Genomic DNA, 11,538 nt, shown 5'->3' on the forward strand with positions numbered 1-11,538 from the left:
AAACAGGAAAAGATGGAGTCAGGATTTTGGGTTTGATCACAGAGAGGCCCATTGGAGAGACAGGCCTGCTTGCAAAAGTTGGATGAGTAGTCATATTGCAGCTTTGAACACTCAAAAGATACTCAGAAATGGGCAGTGGATTCAGATCCAGCATCAACGGGTTTATGTTTTTCTACCAATACTGTGTGCAGAATAAATGTGAAATAAATTCAGATCACCCCCATTACAGAGGAGAAAAGAAATTAGTTTCCCCCACTGTGCATCTCATATGAAGATCACTTTGAGAATGGATCACTTCAAACCTGAGATGCAGCTGTTTGTAAACAGTCTCAGGCCCAGTTTGCTCAGTCTGTATTTCACATTATCTCAGTTTTTCACACAACATACACGTTCATACTACTTTAGGTAAATACTCCATCCAATCCCCTCCTGAAATTATGTAACTCTTTTGGTTCCCTCATAAATTACACAGAAAATAACAGAAATTTAAAAAAAAATCTGCTGTTAAGTCTTTGGCTATTGAAACACAGGGCAACCAGAAGATTTACACAATCCTCCAGATGTAGTCTTGGTATGAAGATCATGGTAGTTTTATCCATGACAGAGCAGAACACAAAGAAATTGTGTCATGTATAAGAGAAACCCAAAAGCATTTAAACTGGTCATTGCCCAGCTTACTTCTTCTCCCATTATAGAGAAGGTTTTTCGTGGCTAGAATCCTATCTCCAAATAATCCAGATTCTTTCAGAGCATTTCTGCATCAGTTTACTGGTCCTCTGGTGATGATTCCACTCCTCCCATGTTGAGGGTTGGGACTGGATGATCTTTAAGGTCCCTTCCAACACATAACATTCTATTATTCTGTGATTCCACGTTGCTGAACTGTGGCGCTTTCCACAGTCATGGTTTCCTTTAGGATGGAAACTGAAGAATGATGGAGTGGACAGGAAAAAGGAAACAATACCCCTCAGAAGGAAGGACAGGAAATCTGAAGTTGGTTTTGGAAGAGAAAATATAAAAAATCTGGGAATCTAAACATTATATTTTGATAGTATCAGATGAAAATTATCTCGACTGCAGACTCAGAGATCTTTGGCTCTGTCTACATTCTTAAACTTCTACATATATTTGAAGTCTAAAAAGAATGAATCCTGGAAGACTGAGTTTTCAAATTGTAAGAGGGAGCCTTGAAGCTGTCCAGATTCTGAAAAAGAATTGCTCGAGACCTTACTTGCTGCACTGTAGTTCCCCCCTTCACGCAGCCCCCCAAATAATCTGACTAGCTCAGAGATAAGGGGCTGTGAGGGGAGGAATATCAGGAGAGGGGTAAAGGTATTCAAAAGAGGCTCTTACCCCAGGGTATGTTGTACAGCCCTCTTTATTCTGTGTTGTCCATATGGAGAGCAGGGCAAAAGAGGGTGAACAGGAAATGTCAGGGGGTCTATATAGGTTTTGGACAGGGTGGGCTTTCCTGGCTCTCCGCCAACCCCGTTGGGGCAGGAAGGAGGGGTCCAGGGGTTATCTTGATCATAGTCACGGGGTCCCGGGGAAGGGGAGGCACAGGGAGGCAAGGGGAGCCCATGAGCTTACTGTAACACTGCACCTTTAACATTGTCATCCCCAGAGCTATTCAGATAGTGTTCCAAAGCTGTGACTCAGGAAATGAGGCCTCCCAGGGAGTTTTTCTCACCTAATAAAAGCAGCCAAAATCCAGGTTTAGCACCAGAGCAGACTTCTATTAGAAGAGTGTTAGTGTAATGATGGATCCCTCTGAAACACTCTAGGATTACATCCGTGATGATAAGAGCTCTCCCCACTCAGTTTTCCTCTGTCTCTGTTCAGTGACCCTCAGAAAAACAACATGAAAGCTGACAAACACATTCCAGGAACATTACTTATGCTACATTTTAGTGACTTCAGCTACAAATATGTCCTCCTGTTTTTCTCATTTTTGTAATCATTGCATGACAAAATAGATCTCAGTATTCACTATCACAATTGATTTAAATTATCTGTTTTATACAAGCCAACCTATCTGCTTCAAATTTCATTTTGCTTTCAAAACGAGTTTATATACTAGGCTAAGATGGTTTTTTGTAATTTCCAACAACTCCAGACAACCAATCTAGATTTCTATGTGTGGGAATCCAGAGCTTCCCTCTGGCTGTCCTGGAAGGCCTGGGACCCTGGCAGGGGATTAGGAACTCCCCTGTACAGAGCCCCCAGAGACACTGTCTGTGATCTCTGTCCATGGAAAAGAGTTTTCAATCTTACAGGCCGAATTACAAGCTCTGAGTGTTTGATATAAGTAATAATTAAGCGTGGCACGGGTGCAAAAGTAAAATTTTAGGATTCTAGATTAGGGGTTCAATGGGGACAAGATGGAGGAAATTGGGTGTGTCTTGTCCTTTTTCTTCTTCTTCATGCCCTCCATGTTTCACTGTAGTGTTGGCATTTTTCTATTGGTTTAGGCTGGGGACACACTGTTCAATGTAGGTGATAGATATTGGCACATTATTGTAAATATAGCACACGTAGTTTCTGGTATATAATGTTTGTAACATCCCACTGAGGGGCAGAGCCCCACACGCTGCCCTGCATGACAGACCTGTGGCAGGGCAGCAGAATATGTTGTAGATAAGCAAGAATAAACAACCTTGAAACCAGCACAGACGAATTAGGGCTTCTTCTTTGGCAATGGGGCTGAAAGACAGAGACTTTTTACAATCTCTGAATCATCAATACCACAGATTCCAACACTATGGATCTCAGTCACTTGTAGCTATATAAGATAAAATCTCTGAAGGAACCTTTGTCATGAGAGCATTGTGGCAGGCCAAACTGCATAGTTGGAGTGGCTTCAGAGTAATACTTGGCAGAAAAAAAATCAGTGTATTGGAGACTTACAACTGTTCAGTTCAGTATAATAGGACTGAGTCCAAAAGAAAAAGGGGGTGCATTAGGATTTTGGAATTGGAAGGGGAGGTCTGATTTCAGCATATTTAATTTGTCAGGATTTCTGATTCTTTAATGGCAAGCTCTGCAGAATGGCTGATATAGCTTTTAAATGCATTTAAAAGCATTAAAATGCAGTGGAATGCCAGCACATTTTCTGAGGGGTACAATTTCTGCCAAAAGCAGAGAGAAGAAGCCATGTCATTTATACCAGATGATAGCTTTCTAAAGCTACCAAATTCTCTTTGCAGCTACAAAAGTAACTCTATTCTCTTCCCTTCAGGGATTTGAAATATTAAGAGCCAGTGTAGTTGTGTTTTATTTCCCTGATTCTGTCTTTTCTAGCTTTTGTACTTTCCTTATTACTCTGCATGTCTCTGAGCACACTTTTTTCTGTATCATTTTCCCAGCTACTGAATGCAAAACTTTGTAAGAAATCCTTAAAACTATCATCCTGGGTAAACTAAATTACAGATTTAAGAGCAAAACAAAACTATATCTCAGGAGTTCTTTATCTTTACAATCTTTGGAAGCATTTCAGGACAGTGTCCAAAATTCATAATGCAATTAAGATACTGTCTTCTGGCATTGGTGCAGCTGAGACTAATTTTCTTCAATGCTTTCACTCAATGATAAATATTTCTAATGGCTATCTTTATTGCAAACTTGGGGCTCCTTCTATCTGGACATGGATTCCTATCAGACAGTTTAAAGCCCTGGATTAACCTTCAAGCAATCAAAGCATTAACTCTTTTTGATTGTGAAGAGCTGACTTCCCCAGCCATGAGTAAGTATATGGCTCTTGGCTGGTTCTTAGATATATTTTACATTTGTAAAATGTAAAATATATCTAAGAACAGGAAGAGAGAAAAGTTTGGGCAAGGTTCACAGTCAGTAAGAAGCTGCACTGATCGTAACTCCAGGAGAGCCTTGCTCCCCATTCACATACTGCCTTTGAACTGGCCAGAGTGAAGCTGTTTGCATGTTCTTGTTTTGGTCTGAAACAAAAAGACATGAAGAGACCAACTGTGGAGAGCAAGAGCTTGTAGGAAATTGCATGTTTTAATTTACTGCACCAGTATTCTGCAATTCAAAATGTTGATAGTTTATGTGCCTACATTTTCAAACGTAAATTAAATACATCAGTTGTGCCTGGAACTAGCTGACACAACTGAGATGTACTGCTGCATCTCCCCCTCGAATCCACGGGAACAGATCACCTGTGGAGCCCGGCCAGCTGGGCAGTGGGGCGAGGCAGGCAGAGGGAAAGAACTTCTCCTTGGATCCTGGGGGGCTTGGAGAAGCTCCCTCGTGAGTCCAAAGACGAGATGGTCCCACAAGCAAAGGAAAGAGGCGCTCTCCCTCAGGATTAGTTCCAAAGTTTAATGAGGGCCTGGAGAGATCCCAGGCCACATCTGACCTTGAAGGGCATCCAGAGCACGAGAGAGGGTCTCTCTGCCCAGAGCAGCCAGATATAGGGGGGCGGGGAAACCTGAACAGCCAATGGGGGAAGGACATGGGAGTGGCTCTCTGGGGGCCAGGCCTCAGAGTGACCACTGAGGAGGGGGTGGGGGAGGAGTCCCAGCCAGGGTCCAGTTACCTGGTGACCCTGCCAGAAGGATCTGGACAAAGGGGAAGGGACACCAGGTGATGGACACAACACCTGTGAGGAGACAGGGGGATGGGTTGGGGTTTGATGGACATACAGGTACTGATGGGAAAGTTAGGATGGACCAAACAGATACAAAGAGGGGATATGGAGGGACAAACCATGAGGGGATATACAGTGCGAACACAATTCTAGAATGTACCATTTATTTTCCTTAAATAAACCAAGCTTATTTTCCTCATTCTTTCTTTGAGTTTTTATATGGTCCTATATTGTATATTGTAAAAAAATGACATGATAAATGGATGCCTCTCCAGGGTGTTCCACTGCAAAGAATGCATCTGCCATTTGGTAATGAAAGAAGAAATAGCTTTTTGTTTCTTCACAAGCCAGATGCAAAAAAATTGGATATTTAAACTGCAAATAGAGTAGGGACAAATGGTAGATATTTAGAGGTTGTGCTTTTCTCCTTTGAGGGAAGACTTTTTATTAAATTCTGAAATTTAAACAGAACGTAAAAGTCTTTGAAGTACAGACACTGATACTGAGGCTGTCATTAAGTGAATCTCATTAGCGTTAAGGAGAGGTTCCCTGCAATGCAAGCCCTTGGAATAACATTTTACCACTTCAGTCTGAAGCACAGACCTGTTTACATAAGTGAGTTGATCAGAAATAGTTTCTGGCCAAACAAGTGTTCAAGAAGATTAATGGTGAACACATGTTGTATTTTGTTATCTAAAACAACACCCAAATTCTCAACTGAAATCTAGGTTATGTGATGACATAGTGTTGGTTAAGGGTATTTCCTGCTTTTGGAGTGTTAACTCTGTGTTCATTTTTATTGCCTTTTGGAGAATGCAGTTGGGCTTTTTGTAGAAGAATTTCACTCAATTACTATGGAAGGGATTAATTTTCCTTCCTGCTGTAGGGTAAAGAAGTGTAGGCCTGAGAGGTGCCCCAACTATGTATGTAGAGATCACAGAATTGTTTTATCTGCAAGGACAACAATGAGATTACTAGCAAAAGCAGCTCCTCCCTCAATTCAAGCTATTCTGCAGTGTTAGGATACCAGCGGAGATTATGGCACAGCAAGAGGTTTGGTATTACCCTGGTTCACCAGAAATCAGAGTTATGTGCTGCTGGTTCTGTCAGCTCTAGGTGGTTGACTCCATTCTGCTGAATTGTTCTACAGCCTGGAGGCCTTATTAGAGCTCCCAGTGTTACTGAATATTTAAATAGCACTGATGCAGAAACAGTCCATGATGTACAACAGACCAGGCATGTTTACCTTTGTATTAAAGAGAAACTCAAGCCATTAAATCAAGGAAGCTAAAGAAAGTTGGAACTAGCCATTAATATGGAACTAGACATCAGATGGATACCCTGGTAGACAACAAGTTGAACATATAGAGATGTGCTTTTGCAGCAAAGGTGGCTGTTGCTGCTGTGTAAGGGAAGGGCATGGCCAGTAATTTAAAGAAGGTGATTCCTCACTCAGCCTGGTGAGGCCACCTGGAGTGCTGGGCCCAGTGCTGGGTTCCTCACTACAAGAGGGACATGAGCATACCTCAGCCAGTCCAGGGAAGCACCACAAAAATCACAAATGGATTGGAGCATCTGACATAGTAGGAAAGGCTGAGAGCTGGGATTGTTTGACTTTGGTAAGAGTAGGATTAGAGGGAATTCTTAATAGCATGGATGGGGACCTGATATAGTGGGTGTAAAGAAAAATAGAGCCAGACTCTTCTCAGTGGTATCCAGTGGAAGAACAAAAAGCAATGAGCACAAACTGAAATGCAAGAAATTTTGTTTGAACACCAGAAACCTTTTTTTTTTTTTTTTTAACTGAAGGATGATTCAGGATTTTCATAGGTTGCCCTGCGAGGTTGTGAGTCTCTGTCCTTGAAGATATTCAAACCCAGCTGAGTATGGTCCTGAGCAACCTGTTGCAGTTGAGCCTTCTTTGACCAAGGGGGTTAGATTACATAATCTCTAGAGATTCTTTTCATCCTAACCATTGTGTAATTCTGCAATTACAGGCTTAGCCATGCAAGTGAGTGTGATACACTGGGGATTCATTGTCCACGTCTCAGCTGCACTCAATACAGACAGCTGAGCATTCCAACTCCTATGCAAGTGAATATCACCTACAAATTTACTCCTCAGTGTGTCTCTGGCAGCTGCTTTCTACCTTACAGTTCTGTGTCCTATCTGTCAGAAGGAAAATCATGAAAATGCAAAAGCAAGAGATAAAAGAGGTTCTAGGGTATGTACCCACATAACACAGACTGCAGCAGATTGTCCTGCCTGGCATAAGAATGACCAAACACATCATTGTTGTGGATCTATGGACCAAAGTCACATTTTCAATTCGGCATGTCAAAAACTCTGCCTGCATTGGTTCTGTCCATGACTGCATTACCTATTTCAGGTTACAGAGCTGCCAGCATTAGTGTTACCTTTCTATTATGTATTGTTTCTCTTCAATAAAAACTGAATAAATACTATCCTTTGGCCCACACCAGGGACTTCAAACAACCTTGTCATGCACCAGTTGGTGGCCATCTCCCCTTTTTAGAGGGTAAACCAAAGTCAAAATATAATCCATGGCCTCCAACTCGTGGTTATGGGAGTTTCAAGGAGTGACAGCTGAATGTCACTCCCACAGGTTGCAGCTCTGTGCAAAGAAAGCCAACAGTGGGACTTGAGATGACAAAGGCTAAACCTGCTTTTGTCAGAGCAGCATAGGAAATGTATGGTACAGTGGAAAAAGAACCCAGGGGTGCCTGTTGCTGTATCTGATCTCCACTTTACATTTTGTCCAACAATATGTCCATTCCTTGCCAACTAAGTTCTAAATTATTCATTTTGTTGATGGATAGTCATATTTTGCAGGTAGCCACTAGTCAGTTTGAGTTATTCACTTCTACAAAATACTTCCTCTAGAAGGCACTGTAAACAGAATTAATTTTTAAATAGTTTGAGATTTTTTGAAAGCCATGAGCAATGGTTATTAATATTGGCACAGAACAAGTCACATACTGATGATTCAAGGGATAGAAACTGGAACATTTTGGACAGAACTGATGTTTTTATATTCACTTGCCTTATATTCAGACACTCTGGTGGTATAAGTGTCAATTATACCCAAGACAGCAAAGTGGGGAAGTCAGGTACTAATACGTGTGGTAAAATAAATCTTTAGATGAAGCAAACCTTGTATATTCAAATATTTTAGTTTCCATTTCTCAGTTACAACATGCAATTTTGTCATGTATCTCTTCTGCACAACAGAGGAGGAGGAAGGAGTTTGTCTCATTGAAGGCAGGGGTATGTGTGCTTGATATAGCATGCACAAATATGGACATGAAGCTTGGAGGCTGCACTGCTCACTGCCCTTACAGATGCAAAGAAGCATGCACTCAGATTCCCGAACAACCTACAGTGATGTTTTCACTTGAATTTTTTTTGCATTGAAGCTCATTCTTGTGATAAAAAATGGTCACTCCCCAGCCAGTTGGCTAAACAAGCCAAGAAAACTGGCCACTTGGTGACTGTAGCCTAGTTACTGCAAGCACAATTGCGCATTGTTCTGCTTCTCTAAAAAAATAAATTTTAAAAATCTCCAAGGCTTGCCACTGTTTGGAAAGAACCTATAATTTTTTTGCACATGTCTAGACTGGTTTACTGCTTTTCAGTGTGACTTCTTGTTATGGTATCAGCCAGCTGGTAACAGCCAGTATGTACTTTTTTGACTGCTGCTGACCAAGGCAGACTCTGAGAAATCTTCAAAAGCCAAAGAATTTTCCAGTAACTGAGTCAGTTTAGGCAGCCTACCAGGAATTTGTAGCATGCCCTACAATACATTTTTGAGTCACCATCTGAAAACAGCCTTGATGAATAAGTACTTGACAAGAAAATGAATCTGAAATTTCCAGCTGGTCTTATGCCAGGATTCTGCCATCCTCCCTTTGTCTCCAAAGTCAAGACACTTGAAGTGATCTCAGTATAAATGACTATTCAATATATCCCGATATCCCGTTCAATAAGGGGCTGCACAGGGGCTTTGACAATGCCAACTTCTGTGGAGACACACAGAATCTGATGCAACAAGACACACAAACACACACACACACACAGACACACACACACACACAGACACACAGACACACACACAGACACACACACACACACATTGCCAGGGACTGTAACAGAAATTAGGAGCTGCTTGGGTGTCCGGAGCCATGAGGGTAATACCCACCTCTCTCGCATTGCAGTCTGACCAAGGACAACATGCCTAAAACACTCACAGATCCTAAGGGAAAGAGAAATTATTGGTGTTTAATTCACCACTAGGTGTCACTACGTCTTCATTTTTAAGCAGACTGCTGAGTTTTTCTATGCCTACAGGAAAGAAAAAAGCTCAAGATGAAGGCAGGAAGCCAGTGTATTAGCCAGATAACTAGGCCAGCTCCAGTCAAAATTCTTTTAGTAAAGTAAGGTTGGTAGATAGCACATTCAAAAGAAACAAAAATAGAGAAATCATCCCCATCCCTTTTGCAGATTACTTCTATAATTACTTCTATACTTCACTACACCATAGTGAAACACTAAGAATGTTATGAATACAGATGATTGTAAAGTTCAGCATGCTTAATACATCACGGGATTCCTCTTTATATTTGTTTGTATTACCCTGCCAGGAATGAGCTGCAGATGCAGTAGAATGACAGGTATATGAAAGTGAAAAAGGTTTTCCCCACACTTCCAATATGATTCTTCTTTCCAGAGTGTCTTAGAAGAGCTAATTATTTGAAAGTCCATCCCTGTTGTTACTGACAAATACTGTAATTTTTTGTGGCTTTGTGACAAAGAAATATACAGACACAAATCTATGTACATATTTTAATATACATTCACAGGGAAAACATGGGTCAGGAAGAGTTAATGCAACTACCCCTCCCATTGCCACGTACATTTCCTATGGTGCCATGCTCTCCAGGGAGGTTTCACCACCTCCTGATCTGCTGGCTTTTCTATTGAAAAAGCTAGTTTCATGTTCTCCATTGAGCTGAGACTTTTATCTCCTTTCTTGCAAGTAGACAAATTCTCTTCAGGGTAAAGCTGGAACATATTTTCAAGTTTTTTCATATTTTCAAGGATTTTCAAGTGTGTGTACTTGAGGAAGCCAGGAAAGGGGTGAGGAGCTCTCTCTCTTTCTCTCCACAGTTTCCACAATACTCTCCTAAATGGGATAAAAAACTTAAAGAGTTGTGGCCTTGTCAGGAGGACAAACAAATGGTTCATGAGTGCTTTGCCCCTTCTCTCTACATATTACATGTCACATTTAATGCACAAGGGTCTGGGGTGGACATGAACCCACCAGCCCAGGAAGAGGCAGGAGACCTGATCCATCAGCCTAGATGCTTCTGGGCACTTTTAGGAATTTGGCAAGAAGAGTGGACTGAAGCAGCTGCCCAGTACGGGCAGATGTTTTTTCCTCTGACCCCTTGTAGAGTACACATTTACTGGATGATTTACAGCTTGTTCTCTGAGCCAAAGGAAAAATCCAAACATTGCTGGCTGCAGTCAGATTTTTTTGACCTCTGAAGTAGCTTAACATGGTACTGGTCTTTCCCATTTTAGGTCTTTCCCTTCCTAAACAGCAGAAGGGATTTAATGATACAGCTTCTCAGGCACCTACATAATGCCCTGAGCTGGATTTATGATAATTGTCTTTATATTTTGTTCACTTTTTGAGACATCCTAAAGAAACAGGGAAATACAGAAGGGAACCTCACAAGTGAGTTTTTCTCTTCCAGGTGCAAAGGGTGTTTTTATTGCAATGTGCTATGAGTTTCCATCTTCCTATTCTTTAAGTTAGGAATTTGAGAATCAGCATTTGCACGAGAATTTAAGACTCTACAGTTTCCTGCATCCTTCAAAGTAAAGTCGCTGGGTGGTCTTGGCACTGAGCTCTCATATGGGGCCAGTAAAGGTGACTTTTAGAAGTGCAGAAACCAAGAGATCTGATTCACATTAAAAATATGTAATTAATCTACTCCATAAATTAAGATTGATTCATATTCCATATTTTGTGTGGAAGCAACATGAAAGACTTCACCACTTAGGATTCAGTGGGCATTTTGGATATTTGTTTAAAAGGGAGGCCGTTCCACTTTTTACTTTTCTTTTCAGAGTTGTCTCTTAATTTAATATTTTCTCTTAATATTCCCTTTGCTATTACAGAAATTCATATAAAATTTTATTAATATTTTTCCAGTTTATTTGCCTTGGGCTTTTGATAATATTTTCTGTCTGTCTGCTTCACTTTTGTAAAATTAGAAAGTGTTATAGTAAAACCACAGAAAAGCAGGGGAATTCAACATCAGGTGCTGGGACTAAGAATATTTTCCACCTATTCTCTAAATTACTGGAGTGTATTTCAAACTGCCAGAGTCTTTAATCTATAGATTTAGTTCATTAATCACCATTCTTAACAAATACAGGGCAAACTGAATGTCTTTATTTATTTATTTATGTATTTATGTATTTATTTATTTATTTATTGCATCTGATAGGAAATGGGAATATAATGCCTCAATTTATTTTCTGACCCCTCATTTTCAGGTCCTGAAACAAAGCCCATGCCTCCTAGATTGAAGAACTTGCCATTTCTATAGCTGGATGCTCCTTTTCCAAATCGCTTCTAGCTATGTCGTCTCTTGTGCAGATGGGTTGTTTCTGGTTCAGTAAATACTTGTTGACTTGCATAAGGACAAATTATTTTGGCGCATTTTTGCCCTACAGGAAGTAATGCCTGTCTAGTGAGAATATAATGGAAACACTCACAGGGTATCCAGATGCTTTGCTTTAGCCAATTATATCTGAACATCAAGTATCATCTGAACAAAAGAGATACATAATTTTTTCAAGAATTTCTAGATTACACGCTGAGGAGGAAATGCTAGAAA

Source organism: Taeniopygia guttata, chromosome 1 (genome assembly GCF_048771995.1).
Source record: "Taeniopygia guttata chromosome 1, bTaeGut7.mat, whole genome shotgun sequence".
Lineage (NCBI taxonomy): Eukaryota > Metazoa > Chordata > Aves > Passeriformes > Estrildidae > Taeniopygia > Taeniopygia guttata.